Source organism: Hirundo rustica, chromosome 5, assembly GCF_015227805.2.
Source record: "Hirundo rustica isolate bHirRus1 chromosome 5, bHirRus1.pri.v3, whole genome shotgun sequence".
NCBI lineage: Eukaryota > Metazoa > Chordata > Aves > Passeriformes > Hirundinidae > Hirundo > Hirundo rustica.
The window spans coordinates 49,303,356-49,318,193 of NC_053454.1; positions in this window are offsets into that span (position 1 = coordinate 49,303,356).

The window sequence follows — 14,838 nt, forward strand, 5'->3', positions numbered from 1 at the left end:
TCAAACCAGACTGTGCTAACAGTTCAATGAGATAAACAGTAATATGCTGAAATTAATTCCCTGTTTAGACACTTGGCCCACTGGCACAGGCACTAACAACAGCACATATCGGATTCAGAACCGTTTTTAGGCAGCAGATAATGATCAGGAAGCCTCCCTAACACACCTGACTTTTTCCTGGTTTCTTACAAAACCATACCTGAGAAACAGGAGCCACCAAGCAGGCTGTAATACTCCATCTCCTATTGGGATGTCAGCTACTCCCCATATTTTGCCCCACATATTGTGTCTGGTTCTCTCTTTCATTCACTGTGATGCGCTTTAATCTTATACTTAAATAATTTGTCATCTCTTCCCATCCTGGAACTCCCTGAGTTTGTTCTCAACAATTTCCATCCCATAAAAAATAATTAAAAATAGTCATTAATGTTAGTCCCAGATCCCTGTGGAATCAGTCTTAATGCTGGGCCACAGTTAATGAGCAGACTTTTGTAACTAGTTGCATATGGCAAATGAAGGGGCAGGAAAATTAGGTGAGGAATGATTCTTTCTACTAATCCTGTAATTAAGAAAAGGTGAGAACTAGTATGTATCACCAAAGTTGTCATATAAGCCTTACATTCTTTACATTCTATCACACTTATTCTGTCTCTCTGAGCAGGCAGCTGCTAGACTTAACTACAGTAAGATAATGTCAGAAAACAGAAGCAAAATATTTTGATCTGGGGACTGCAGAGCTGTGGGTGGTGTTAACTGTGCCCTCCTTGTAGATCAGAGACAAACCAGGAAAAAAGTTCTAGAAGAGTGAGAAGCTAAAATATGCTGTTACCAAATTAATGTGCTTTTCTTGCTTAAGTCAATGCAAGGTTCATCGTAGTCTTCAGTGGAGTCAGAATTTCCTCCCCAGTACTTAAAACTCTACCAGGTTCACAGAAAAAGACACAAAAAATTACTTGCTGTTCATTTTTGGAGACTAGATTATATGTGTGTGTGTGTATGTAGCTGGTGTACTCCAATCAGCCACATCCCAGTTTCATGTTAGGGAAAATTCAATATTCTTTAAAGTTTTCCTTGATTTCTACTAGGTGGAAATCTTGGCATATGTAATGGATAGAAATCTTGGTATGTGCTGAGCTTGTCTCTAGTCTGGATGATCACAAGATACCTGAGAACATCATGACGTATATCCACACATCACTTCAGATGCAGACCAAGGAAATCTCTGTCTTCAGATGGAAGAGGTAGGTACCAACAGATGGACAAGTCTATTTACTTCCTGTCAAGGTTCAGTCTTTTTGCCTGGAGATACTGCTGCTTCATTAAATAATGCTCATTGTCTTGGATGTCACAACAATGTATTCACTCAACACAGTAGGAAAGTGCTTTAACCAGGCTGAAGGGTGAACAGTAGAATGATCTGCATTAGAAGGACAGTGGGAATCACTTGGTATTACCTTGTCTGATTCAACCTATTCTTCTTATGCAATTTGTATTGCTTTTTTTGTTAAAGGGCCAGCATGAAAAGGAAAGAGGGGGAAGAGAAGGAGAAACACAATCTTTGCATTGGCCTGTCAGGTAAGAGGAATCTCACCTCTGTTACCCTTCCAGGTTGTTAATTCCCTAATACATTTGGAAGTCCCATATGCCAAGGAAACACATGACTGGGGACCATATCTGGACTGCGTATCTGCCAAATTGGAAAAAAAAAGGGATTTTATAACCAGTTCTACCAAAAGCCAAGTTTTAGAGGGAAACTTCATCACAAGCAAATTGGGTAGTCAGGCAAAAATGCCTTAATGCTTTCCAGAAGCACCCTACATAGCCCCTAAAACAAGTCCTGTAAGTTTGTGTTACTCATTCCTAAAGGAGATTTTTTTCTTCCCAGCACTCAGAAATGTCCTCAGGAAGAAGGGAGGATTTGTAATCTGACCTGTAGTCAGTAGTTCTGTACTGCACCTTTTGCGTACCCAGTGAGAGACACAGTCATTCTGTCACCGCGGCAAGCTGTGATGAAACTGTATGGCCACCGATATTTGGCTGTCCAGTCTCTTAGAGGACTGTAGTTTTCTGTGCCACACTGATCCAGACACATCAGAGATGATTTCATGAGCAAGGGACAAGGAAGTTAGGCAAAGATTTTTTAAACTGGGATGCTTTCCTGCTTCCATCTAAACTGAGACTATCTGCCAAATTAATTCATAAACACCATCGTTCACTGACAGCTATTTGCTGCTTCCAGATTAAAAAGAATTCAGACCAGTGATCAAGAGGCGAAGGGTCTCTCACTCATTAACAACCCTATGAGCCATCAGTTTCTCAAGAGCACCAAGTTTTATAGGAATGTCAGGAAGCGCACAGTAGTCATGGTGTAGTGTATGCTTCAAATATTAATGAACTTTCTATCTTAAATGTATTTGACTTATTGTAATTAGACAGCAGAAGACTTCTTTAAGATGCATTCCTAGAGCAAGTTAAACACAGTTTTTGTTACATGTCATTCTTCAAAGACAGCACCTGAAATAGGTATCTGAAGTGTAGCATTTGAACAGTGTTTCATTTACCCCAGACTTCGCTGTAGCAGCCTTCCCTGAATTTAATAAGGCTGCATTAGAATGAGCAGTGCCCAGAGTAACCTGAGTCAATGAAAAGCAATTCAATTCACCGTATGGAGAGGCACATGGTGTCTCTCTCTCCCCCTGCCCCCAAAGTAGATTAAATGAAAAGCTTTCTTACGCACTGAATGAATGCTTTCAGGATTGTGTATCTGATCTCTTTAAAATCTTGTGTAAATTTGGTTCACCGTGTATTTTTTTAAAGATAGAAAGGTGAGTTGAACATAAATGAATACACAAACTGTACAGAAAGACAACTATTTAATGCACTGAAATGGAATGGAATAAAAATAAAAGGAACAAAATAACTGAAGCACAAGTAGTATAAATAGGATGGCTGTGATAATCTATGTGTATGTGCTTCTATTCTTTGCAGTTCAGTAACACCTTCCATGCCACTTTTACAGCACATGAACTAGGAAATCATGCCACTGTTACACAGAGTTGGGTTCTTTGGTGACATGACACAGTGAAATATCCCAGGCTAGTGTAAATACATGAGACATATTCTTTAACATGACAGTAATGCTGTCTCTGATGACTGTACATTAATCAGGACCACGAAGAGTGGGCCTGTGTCTCACCCTCCAGGCACAGCACAAGTTGGTGTTCTTAGCAGAACAGACATCATCTTTCGCTGCAGGTACAGAAGCTGTGTGTTTGTAACAGTGTTTTCATCTTCCTTGTGCTACAAATACCCAGAAATTGCATTAGTTGCAAGTTGCGCTTTTTTTTCATGTTGGTATTTGATCTCATCTTTTATGTCTATTTCATATATTCTGGTTTTCATGTTAAGGTTTCTGCCAGCAGTTTACATCTCCTTGAGGTGTAGATGTTACAATCAAATGCTCGAATGTGGAGGTCAGCGTTTATTATTATCTGATTTGGACTGTACGTGTTAATATGTAACAGCAAAATTGAAGTACACAGGATGCAGCACTAAGTGCTTTAGTTCTTCTGGCCTAGAGGGCATTTGTACTTCATTTTTTGCTACCAAGGCAACAGTTTAGCTTCAGGCAACAGCTCATGAAGTTACTGTACATGCTAATAGGAGATTAAGCTTCTTCAGAAAATCCAACTATGTCACCATGTGATTAGTTTTAAGGATGAATTAATGCAAGAATTGCAAAGCTAAACATAATCCTGTAACACTAAATTTACTTCTGTCTCTAATAAAGTAAGTTCATGTTTGAGAGACAAATTGAAAACCAACAAGCTTAACTTCTCTAGCACTAGGGAAAAAAGGTCATGAGGAAAGTGAGATTTATTCAAACAGATGTCCATACTTTTCTTATAAGTAGGTTTAGAAGGACAAGATATCACATCTGTATTCAGTGTTTGTTCAGCAGAAACTCTCTCACAATTCAGAGTACATCATTCCAGGTATTGTTAACATCTGTACATACTATAAACAACTAATGTATAGTTTAACGATACCTTCTGCTGTTTGAAATTGTTATGGATCAAGTTTGATCAGCCATTTTGGAATGTATAAAAGACTTGTGCATCAGATATGGCTGCCCTGATTCTCCAATCTGCTGTGAAATTCATGGATAGAAAATGGAAAAAAGATTTCCTATGTGCTGGGAATAGCAAAATGATTTAAATAAGAAATAATGGGCTAGAATATTGCACTGTGTATGTGCATGAAAAAGATTGCAGTACTTATCTGTGGAAAGAACTCCCAGCAGCTACTTACTGATTAAATTAGTTTATGAATCAGTTAGAACTCTTATTACTAGTGTGCCATACAGCTACAGTGCTTGCATATCTCTGTAACTTTTGTTTGTTTGTTTGTTCTATTTGTGAAGGTGAGCTTCCAAACCAGTTCTGTGTGTGCTGTGCAGGATTTAAGCCATGTTTGGGCAACGTGTAGGCAGCCCTTAGGGGAAGCTGAGCACTGGGCAAGGCGCAAGTGTGTTGGTTCTGTAGTGATGGTTGTGTGAGGCTGGTTGCTGTGGGATGTGGAAGGAGCCACATCCTTTTGCGGCAACAAAACTCCAGGCAGTGTGTTGGTGGGGACCCTGAGCTCCTGCTTCCTTTTGTATATTCCATTCCTGCCTGCATATTCCATGGAAAAAGGATCTTTGTGACTTATATGTTATTTCAGGTAGAGCTAAAGCGAAAATGCCAGGAAGAACATTTCAGTATATACGTGCATATATACACAAAAATATATATTTTTTTCTTTTAGACACTCTCTATTGAGCTACTGTTATCTAGAACTAGAATTCAGTTTAATGGCTCACATCCTCTCTTACTTAGCCTCATGTTTTCTGTGATGAAAGAGCAAATTCTTTCAGAGACAAGAAGCATTCCCATCAAACTTTCAGCAATTCCTACCCTGGCTTTCTAGCCACCAGAAAAAAACAAAACAGAAAGATGACTCTGTGTCATCCCCGTTATCCCCTTTGCACCTTTTTTTCCTATCTGGTTTTATTTAAGAGACCTAAGTGGAACTTTGTAGGAGTGGGTAGACAAATAAAATATAATAGCACAGAGACAACAGGGACAGATGATGAAGAGTGTGAGTTGACTCTTCATTCTCCCTTTTGTGTTTGTGAGAAAATCTTAAACAGTATCCAAATAGCAGGAAAGTACTGAGAAAGTTCAACAGCAAAAGAGAGGCAGTCAGCTTCTGAAAATAAACTTGAAATTCATAATTACGTTGAACCAGCATCAAAATGTACATATGAATCCTGGGAGAACTACCAGATTACTTTTGGAATAATCATCCCTCTTAGCCAGGCCTCTACAGAAGGCTTTAAAGCCTGAATAATTCACCCTTCCTCCATGTCAGACTCTGTAGTAATGTTTTCATTATGATATTTATATGAGAACGTATATGAGCAGATCCACTGCTCTCATCATCTGGGATTTCCTATGCAGAACCTTCTTTAGTCAATTCAGCTTCCAAAATTATTTTGTGACTCAGTAGGAGAAGCCTATCCTTATCTGATTTGTGCTCCCTCCAGATCAAAGAATAGTTCTAGGAGAGATATTCATTGAAGATTCTTTGCACCAGATACCCTCTCCATTCCATCACATGCAATTCTGTGGACCACACTAAGCAATTTTTTTTTTCAGATGCTTTTGGTTGTCCTTACAGCCTTTCTTTCTTGGAATGGAGTTTAAGCCTCACCTTTCATAAGTACTCCATGGAGTCCCAGACACTCTTAGTGTACTGTGATAAACAGAAAGTCTCTCACTTGCCCTGAAATGAATTGAAGATTCTTAGGTTTGATTCTTCTCAAAATTCTCATAGTCACTGAGTCCTACACAATTTTAACAGGAATCCTGAGTATAATATATTATGCCCCTTAGTCCTCGACAAAACATGACTACAGCAGAAATCATCAAACATTTGCCTGTTTTCTTCTGGTTTACCCCACAGTAACTGGATTAGAGGAATTTGTCTCCCTTGTTAGATCCATCTCTGTAGCAAAAGTCTCTTGTTGCAGATACAACCTCTCTGAGGATCTTAAGTAATAATTCAATTAACCTTCCTCTGAAAAGTTTGTTGGTAGCATTTCCAGTTAACCTACTACATCTAAATTAGGATTTCTCTCCATCCTATTCTACTTTTGAGTTTTAATGAGTTGAAAGTTGCTCTCTTAAGACAACTTTATGGATTCTATGGTTCTAATAAAATAATAGAATATCTATTTTTCCTCTTTTGAGTAAACACATATTTCACCTACCTCTTATCACAAATCCTTTGCTAAAGAATGTAATACTTTAAATCCAGTAGAAAAAAAGAGGATAGCTTCAAAGAGGAGACATGAAATTACTACCAGAATAAAGCTTATTATTGAAATAATAATAAAAACAAGGTCCTTCTTGAGAAGATAATTTTTTTTTTATAATATGTTCTGTTGACTAGGCTCACTTAGGGAATTTCTGGTTGCTTACTCCATCTTGATTCCCAGACTGTGAATAATATATGTATGATATACAGAATGTATACCTCATTTTTAAAATGAAAGGGAATGATCTTCTTTGTTTGATACTTTATGTGTATTCTTAGTATATGATAATATGCCTGTTAGATTTTTTTTTTGTGGGCATTGTTGTGTGGTTTTTTTGTTTTGTTTTTGGTTTTTTTGTTCATTGTTGTTTTGTTTGTTTTTGGTTTTTTGTTTTGTTTTGTTTTGTTTTGTTGGTGGGGGTTTTTTTTGTTTGTTTGTTTTTTGTTTTTGTGGTTTTTTTTTCTTCAAGAATTAAAATTTATCATTATATTAAGCGAAAGTCTTGTTTTTTATCATCATTGTCTGGTTCAGAATTGGACCAGGTCTGAGAAGTCCTGCTTAATGATGAAAAGAGCGTTGAATTTTGGACATGAAAGTTTTAGTAATTTCAGTTGCTGCTGATTTGTATGCAGAGACAAGACTACTAGAGAAATGAAAATTTGACATTTATCTCCTCATATAAATGGAATGATTTATTCTTTAAATCAAAGTAACCCACTTTGGTTACTTTGAAAGCCTTTCTTCATTCTTTTTCAGCATCTGATTAAGGTACACTTTTCTTTAGCAAAGAATTTTATGTTCAGTGAGTTCACATTTACTCAGTCCTGACCTTAGGAACTGATTTCTGCCTAGAAAGTTGTATTTCTGAAAGTAAAGGTTGACTGCCAGTAGAAACCATGGGTAAATCTTAACAGATGGCAGTACATGCTGCAATTTTATGAAATTCCTGCACAGGAGTGTTTATACAATTTATTATGCATAGTTGTTGGGATTTGTGAGGTTGAGTATGAATATATGATGTACGGGATTTGCTCTGTGTAGAAAGAAGAGCTTGTGTGGACTGACATGGTGGCACAATTGCTTGTAGTTTTCACATGTGCCTGAACCTTGGACAAAATTCCATGAAGCCTGCAAGGCAATCCAAGGAGTGTAAGTATACAGTGTTTCCTGCATGGCCCTGTGATGTGTTTCTGAGATGTTTCATGTGCTCATATTCATGAGCTGAGCCTGTTTCAAAGGTTGTTTATACTAAGATGTGTACAGATGGACAGAAGCATCTGTAGAAAATTTGGTCAACAAAAGAGCTGGTAAAGAGCAATAGGTAATTTTGTACTGTGGTATTTGTCCTTTTTAAGGAATTTGACTTGTTCCATTCTGATAGGGTTCTGTTGTGTTCTGTGTCTCCAAGACATGGTTCAGGTAGTATAAAATTATTTTATCTTCCTTCTGAAAATATTCTTTTGCAAGAGCTCTGATTCATTGTCAAGAATCTATTCTGCCAGGTATTGTGGCAGCTGGACCAGAAGGACTGTGTCTCACTCACTTTATTTCCTTGGAAATTATTTCTGTCTGCCTAAGGAAAGAGCTGAATATGACTTGCTGTGATAAAATATAATCAATCTTGAACTCCAGAGGAAGCTTGAGTAGATTTTCAGAAGATTAGATGGATCAAATCAGCACATCCAAGTGTAAATTTTTTTTGTTTTGTGAAATATGAGGGAACACTCAATACAGAAAAACAGATATTAGCTGAAAATAGCATCAACATTCTAATGCGTACTGAGGAGAAAAGGTTTAAAGTGTTTAAACAACCTCTTCACAAACTAAATAGTTGCTGGCTAGCATAAAAGAGCTAATTACAGCTCACTTTCCAGTAAGAACTTTCTAATACCTGCAGGTGTCCAGTAGATTCTTTTATATCAGCTAGCCATAAGGGGTAACATGATCCTCCACTATATCCTTTTGAGTGGAAGTAGACACATTTAGTAAGGCAGTAGAGAAGATCAATAACTACATCTTTATAGAAAAGAAAATGAACTGAAAATGCCTTTCAACTCTTTGGAAGTTCAAACTGGGCTCCAGCAGGGCTCTAATCTGCCTTTTAACTCAAACTGAAACACTCAAATTGGAGCTGCTCTGTATGTTTGGATCATTGCTATACAGCTGAGCTTCAGCCCCATCCTGTTGGAAATCCCCATGCCCTGTTGGTCTCTGCCTGCTGTATCCTCACTGTTGGGTATGGCAATCAACCTTGGCAGCTCTCAGTAAAAGCCAGCTACCAGCTGTTTCCTGTGACAGAATGAAGCCAGTGCTCACTGCTGCTGCTTTCTTTAGGGCTTTAATGCCTTTTATCAAGAGTTTTCTTTTAATTAAAAAGACTACTATGGCAATGCACATATAAAATTCAAATAGCTTTAAGTAAGGAAGACACTTCAAATGTTCGGTGTCTTGTGTCAAAATGAGGACAGCAATGGCAAGTGCATTCAAAAGCTATTCTGAGGTAATGCTTTTGCTATTCTACTTGTGAGGCCATTAAGTCATTTGCAAAGGACTGCATTCCCTCTGCTGTAACCTCACACTCTTGGAGAAAGAAGGTTGAGTGAAAAACCTTTCTCCCCCACAGTTACACAGCTTATGTTGAGATACATATTTTTCTTGTACATGTCTCTGACCACAAGAAATGCTTCTTGACTCTTCAGATGTCCAGTGTCCTTAGAAAATGGGTTTTATTTTTTAGAAAATAGCACTAACCAAAATACTGTCAGTACATTTTGATTTGAAGATATATTCAGATACACCATTGCTAAATTGGACTATAAACTCACTTTGAGAATCTTCTATCAGCAAATGGCTTCATAAAATAATCATGGAACCAAAAGCTATAAAAAGTAATTTTATCAGTCATTAAGCAGTTCTAGGAAGGCATCACATAGCAAAAACCTCAGGAATGCTAGGATAGCCATCCTACATAACCATGCAGAAATTACTAAATCTCTTCTTTATGAAAAGTGGAAATCGAAACACAAAACCAGAGGTGTTCTTCTGCTTCAGGGGTGTGCTGTCCTTTTGCATTGTCTTTTTGGTGTGTGTTCAGAAATAATACTAATAATTATCTTGTGTTATATGTAAGATATATACGGAAATACAGATGCTTGGAGAAGCATTTCTTAACTTCAGGATTTTATTTAATGAACTAGAGTTACACATGCTAGTGCTGTGTGCCTACATACAGCCATTGGGAAACACTTCAATAAAAACAGGACCTATGATCAATGCCCCAGTTATGTTGTCTTTTTTGACCTAAATAAATAATATGAAAAATTTTCAGACAATTCTACAGCAATGCTCCCTTTTCTTGAATGTTGCATCACCATCTAAAGGCAGGAAACCTATGAGTTAACAGTACCTAACTCACAGAAGGCATCTAAACAAAGAGTCATACAAAGGCCTAGTTGATTCTTCAGAGTAAATATAGCATTCTGTAGATTACAATATAATAAGCTGTCACAGAGATTCCAGTTTGTCTTCCCTCCAAAATACTTCTCTTCAGCTCTTTCCTCAAAAACTACCAGCTGTGGAGAATTCACTACAGCCCTTCACAATTTGTTCCAGTGCTTAGTTATCATCACCTGCAGAAAAACAACTTTATTCCCCATCTAGACCAGTCCATCTGCCCCTTTTCTCCAGTTACACTCGTGTCGACTAATCCAAATGGCCTTTTACTCCTCATGTTATTACTCACAGAGAGGGGTTAAATTGCTTCTTAACCTTTCCCACTGTAAGCTAAATAGACGAAGCTTTTAGTTCTTCACTGATGCAGGACATTCTGTAATCCTTTAAGAATTCTCATGGCTCTTCCCTAAATTTTTTTGCATCATTTGCATTATCCTTCTTAAATTGTCAGTATCACAACTGGAGATAGCCAGCCTGTAGCTGCAGCAGGAATGCCAAATGAAGGGGTTATACAAGCTTTCTGCTCCTACTAAGTTCTCCTCATTATCTACTGGTTATGTTGCACATATTGATGCTTTTGACAAAAGGAAGTTAGAAATCTTTTATCTATCCTGAAAGCTCTCAGTGAGCCCAAACCATTGCTACTCAGTCCTGTGTGCTTTCCTTGTAAGATGAGGGAGGGAGTCACAGGCTTTGGTAAATGCAAGCCAGCCACCAACACAGAAGAACCCAGTTCGGGCACGTTTTAAAGAAACAGTTGTTTTCGGGTCTGATGATTCATCTTTTCCTTTACCTATTAAAAAGCCTGATGACAAACACGTATTAGGTGCCCAAGGAAATGGTCTCAACATCCAGCAGTGAATTGCAATAATGTGAAAGATCGATCTTGAAAGCAGACAGCGAAGAACACATGCTGGAGCTGTGTTCATCCTACCATGCAGGGGGCAGCTGGCCAGATGTGCCAGAGATGAACATTCTGTGTGCCTCCCATGTAGGGATCATGCTGCTGGGCGCATCACGTGGCTGTGTGGGGTGGCCTTTCAGTCCCAGCTGAGTGCCCGTCTCTCGAGGTTTTGAGTCACACGTCCATTCCTGCACATGCGTCTCGTATGCAGGCCAGTAGTGCTAATGCAAAGTCAATAGCTGTTCACAGGTAAACCTTGGCACATTTAGAGCCAAGAGTAACAAACCCATACTGTGCACCATTGTGTTCTGGTAATTAGCCTTGGAGAAGGGCTGTGTGATTACCCCCACGTACCAGTCCGTTTCAAATCGTGCTGATGCTTTGAGAATTCAGGGTTTTGGAAACATTCTCAGAGCTGGAGCACAGCCTGTGGTTTAAAAGGAAGCAGTGGGAAAGTAAACAAAGATGGGATAAAGTGGATTTTTGGTTCAGTTGGCTGATTTATTTTTGTTTGTTGGTTGATTCAACCGTGTTTTGGAGCCCTTTTGCCTTAGTTACTTCTTTACACCTCCTACAATGTGGCATCTTCACAAACATAAGACAAATTGTGAAGTATAACAGCAAAATTATGAGGCATGTGACATCAGACAAGACATGTAAATGAAAAACACTGAAATTACTCATTTTGTAGCGCATACACACATATGTCAGCAAGGGATATATGAGTGCATGTTTGTGCGTGTGGTTTTAAACAAGTTCCAGAATCTTACTTTTAACTCTGCTTCTATTGTTTTCTGTAGAGGCATTCTAGCTTTGGTATATATTGGGATAATACATAATATTTGGGAAATTTTAACCTTGTGTTACTTGGGAAGTAGCCACAAAATTAATCTGATGCATCTAGAGTACAAGTAGGAAGTCCAGCACTCCACCGCACTTAAACTAGGCTGATGGTCTAAGGAAAAGAGTTCAAAAATACCATGGAGTTATAATAGGACGTCTAATCCCTGCAGCAAAGTGACTAACACTAGGTTTGGAGCATCAGGCTGAAATGCATACCAAGAGAACAGGTTGAGTTCCCTAAGTGAATAATATTCAGGCATTGAAATTAATTCAAATAAACAGATCAGGTAGGAAATAATTAAAAGAGAAAGAGATAGAGGTCATAATTATTGAGAGTTATGGCTGTAAAAGCAATTTAGAAGTTTCTATTTCTCTTTCTAATGGGGAGGCAGGCAATGGGTGAAACTGGTAAGACAATTTCTAGAATGAACCCTTTGGAGAGGAAGAGAGATGCAAAAATCATTCTTCAGCCTTTATCAGAGAAACTGGAAAAAATTCTGGGAAAATGTCATTGTAAATAACCTGAAAGCTCCAGAGTAAATTATATTTCCCGTAGACTTAGGAGTTTTGGAATTCCCTTTCATCCTTTCATTGGTCACCCCATAAGCATTTTGGTTTCTAGTTTTCATATGATAAAATTCTCACCACATCCAAGAGATTTAAATAATGAGTTTACTCTTGACTTTTGCAAAGATGGTCTTTGAGGAAATATTTTTAAAAGCCAATGTAGCTGTCATTTTTCAATAAATGAGAGAAATTTTGATGGCACATGCAGACAGAGGAAGCATGAGGAGCAAGGACCCTCCTTTTGTATGTCAAATTTGTCATTCTGATGCCAAATGTCTTTTAAGAAAGATGTTCATTAACAATGAATCTCATTCTTCCTTTCCTCATCCACAGCAAAACCCATGTGCTTAGATTTTTTTCTTCTTGCATATGTGAGCTGAATGTGCCCGAATGAGCATTACTGAACTAGTGCACAATCTTTGTGAACTCTTGCTGTAAATAAAGACAGGCTTTTAACTTCTACATTGTGAAGGAAACCTGAGTGTAATTTTAGGAGAAGTTTCATCAGGTGATTTCTGCCTGCACAGAGCAGAAGATGGCTCTGCAAAGGTCAGTGTGGGGAAAAGCCAAAGCAGGTACTGCTGCTGCTGCAGAAATCTAGAGGTGATTCACGTGCATTGCATTCAATCCATCATGGACATTCCCTGTCTGAGGAGGAGGGCTCCTCTAACTTTCTTGCCATGTGGAAATCATGCTGGGTTTACCATTGAGGACTCTGCAGTCAGCCTTCTTTTTAAAGAAGTCTGAGAAAAATGCAGACAGTGGGAGTAAGGATAAGGAGACTGGGAACAAAATTCCAGAGGCATGCTCCAGGTATTAATTTGTTTTAGCTTTTTAAAAAATGTTAGAAAATAGGTGAATTTCCACAGAAAACTGTCTGCACACATAAAACCCATTAGCACTGCTAATGTAGGTGCCTTATTGTCACCCTCAGCAGGAGGGACTGATGGCAAACTTTCAGTCTTAGTCTGACCATGGTTCCTCCACAGATATTGTCTGTGCAGCTGGTGTTGTGCCCACCAGGCAAAAGTCATTCTCCAGTACTTTCAAACCACCCTCTGCTAAAAACTCTATGTTTAGCTCTAAAAATTACATGGAATTAAACACAACCCAATTCCAGCACTGTACAAAGTATATGCTCTTAGAGGTATAACCCAAACTGTTACATACATATATAAAGTTTGGTTTTAAATGGCTGTAAGTTCAAGGAAGTTGATACGGTCTGGTTTGTTACATTATTTTAGTAAACAAATGCAAAATGTTTAACTTTAAGCAGCTCTGAAACTTGCCTGCTGTAACCCATAATCCTCTGATATTTATAGATGAATGCTTTTAGCCCAGACACCATGAATGCAACAGATTCTACATAGCCTTCTGTGGTTTCTTAGCGTAAAAATAATCTAGGACTAAACAAACAGTAAGGGAAAAAAAATTTAAAAAAACCCAAAAAAACAAACCACAGAACAGAGCTATTCCTACAACTTGAAGAATTGTGTCATGTTGTTAAAAAAAGCTCATGGTTTCATTTTTGTTGCATGGAACTTTTCTTAGCAAGGATCATCTAACACTACTAGAACGAATGTGCCATCTTGCCTGTATGGTATCAAAATACCCCTGAGTAGCTACGTACAGATGCTTCTCACAGAGATTCACAAAAATCCACAAGTGAGTCCTTTATCCAGCTTACATTTTAAAAAGGCTGGACTTGCTCACTTGAATAACAAGAATTATATCTAGCAAAGCAGGATAAAAATGTAGGAAAACACTTACTGCCAATAGTGCCAAAAATCTGGAGGTGTCATCAATAACAATGTCATCACTGAAATGTATCAACAACTCAGAATATGAAAACACACATCTTATACATTTCTATTCATTAGTCTTCAATGCCCTGTGATGTATTATCCCTTTCTTATTTCCTCTTCCCCCATCACCCTCCTTGCCTCTCCCTCTGCCCTGCTTTGCAGCTCTCAGGAATGATCCAGTCATCATAACACATTACATTTTTAAATTTCCTTTCCCCAAAACCTGCATTTCACCTACAAGCCTTTTGCATCTGTGTAGCTGTATAATTAACTGGAAGTCTCATTTTTTATTTATGAAAATGAAGTCATGTTTCTGCTTATTATGGTGGTAAAAAAAAATACAAACCTCAAAGCTTTTAGGTCCAAAATAAATATTAAAACCCCCCTCCAAAGTTCAAGAACTGTCACATTTTTAAGCCAACCTTTGTATGTCGGGCACCTTTTACTCATATTTTCAATGTTCATATTTAGAGGTACTGCAATCAAAAATTAAAGGTTATTAGAAGAGCAGCTTTATGAGTGAATGTTAAAAAAAAAAATGGAATGCAGGGCTATATCAATGCTGAGACCTGGAAAGGTTTCTTTCTCCCCTCAAAAGTTTCTGTTTGGAAATCAAAACTAATAAAATTATTTATTTTTGTGCATTTAAAAGCAACTGAAGATGTAGATCAGTACACACTTATACAAAAGAAAATACAGTAAAGAAACACTCCAAAGAGGGAGTGGAAAGTTTTCCATTGAAAATAGAGAGTATGAACAACTTCATCAAATACATTGAACTGAGAATTTGGTCTATAACTGTCTCATCACAGCCTATCTGCACAGCACAATATCCATCTATAAATAACCTCACTTATGCTGCTATTGTGTATTGCCTATTTATGTTGAAATTTCCCTAGAATAGT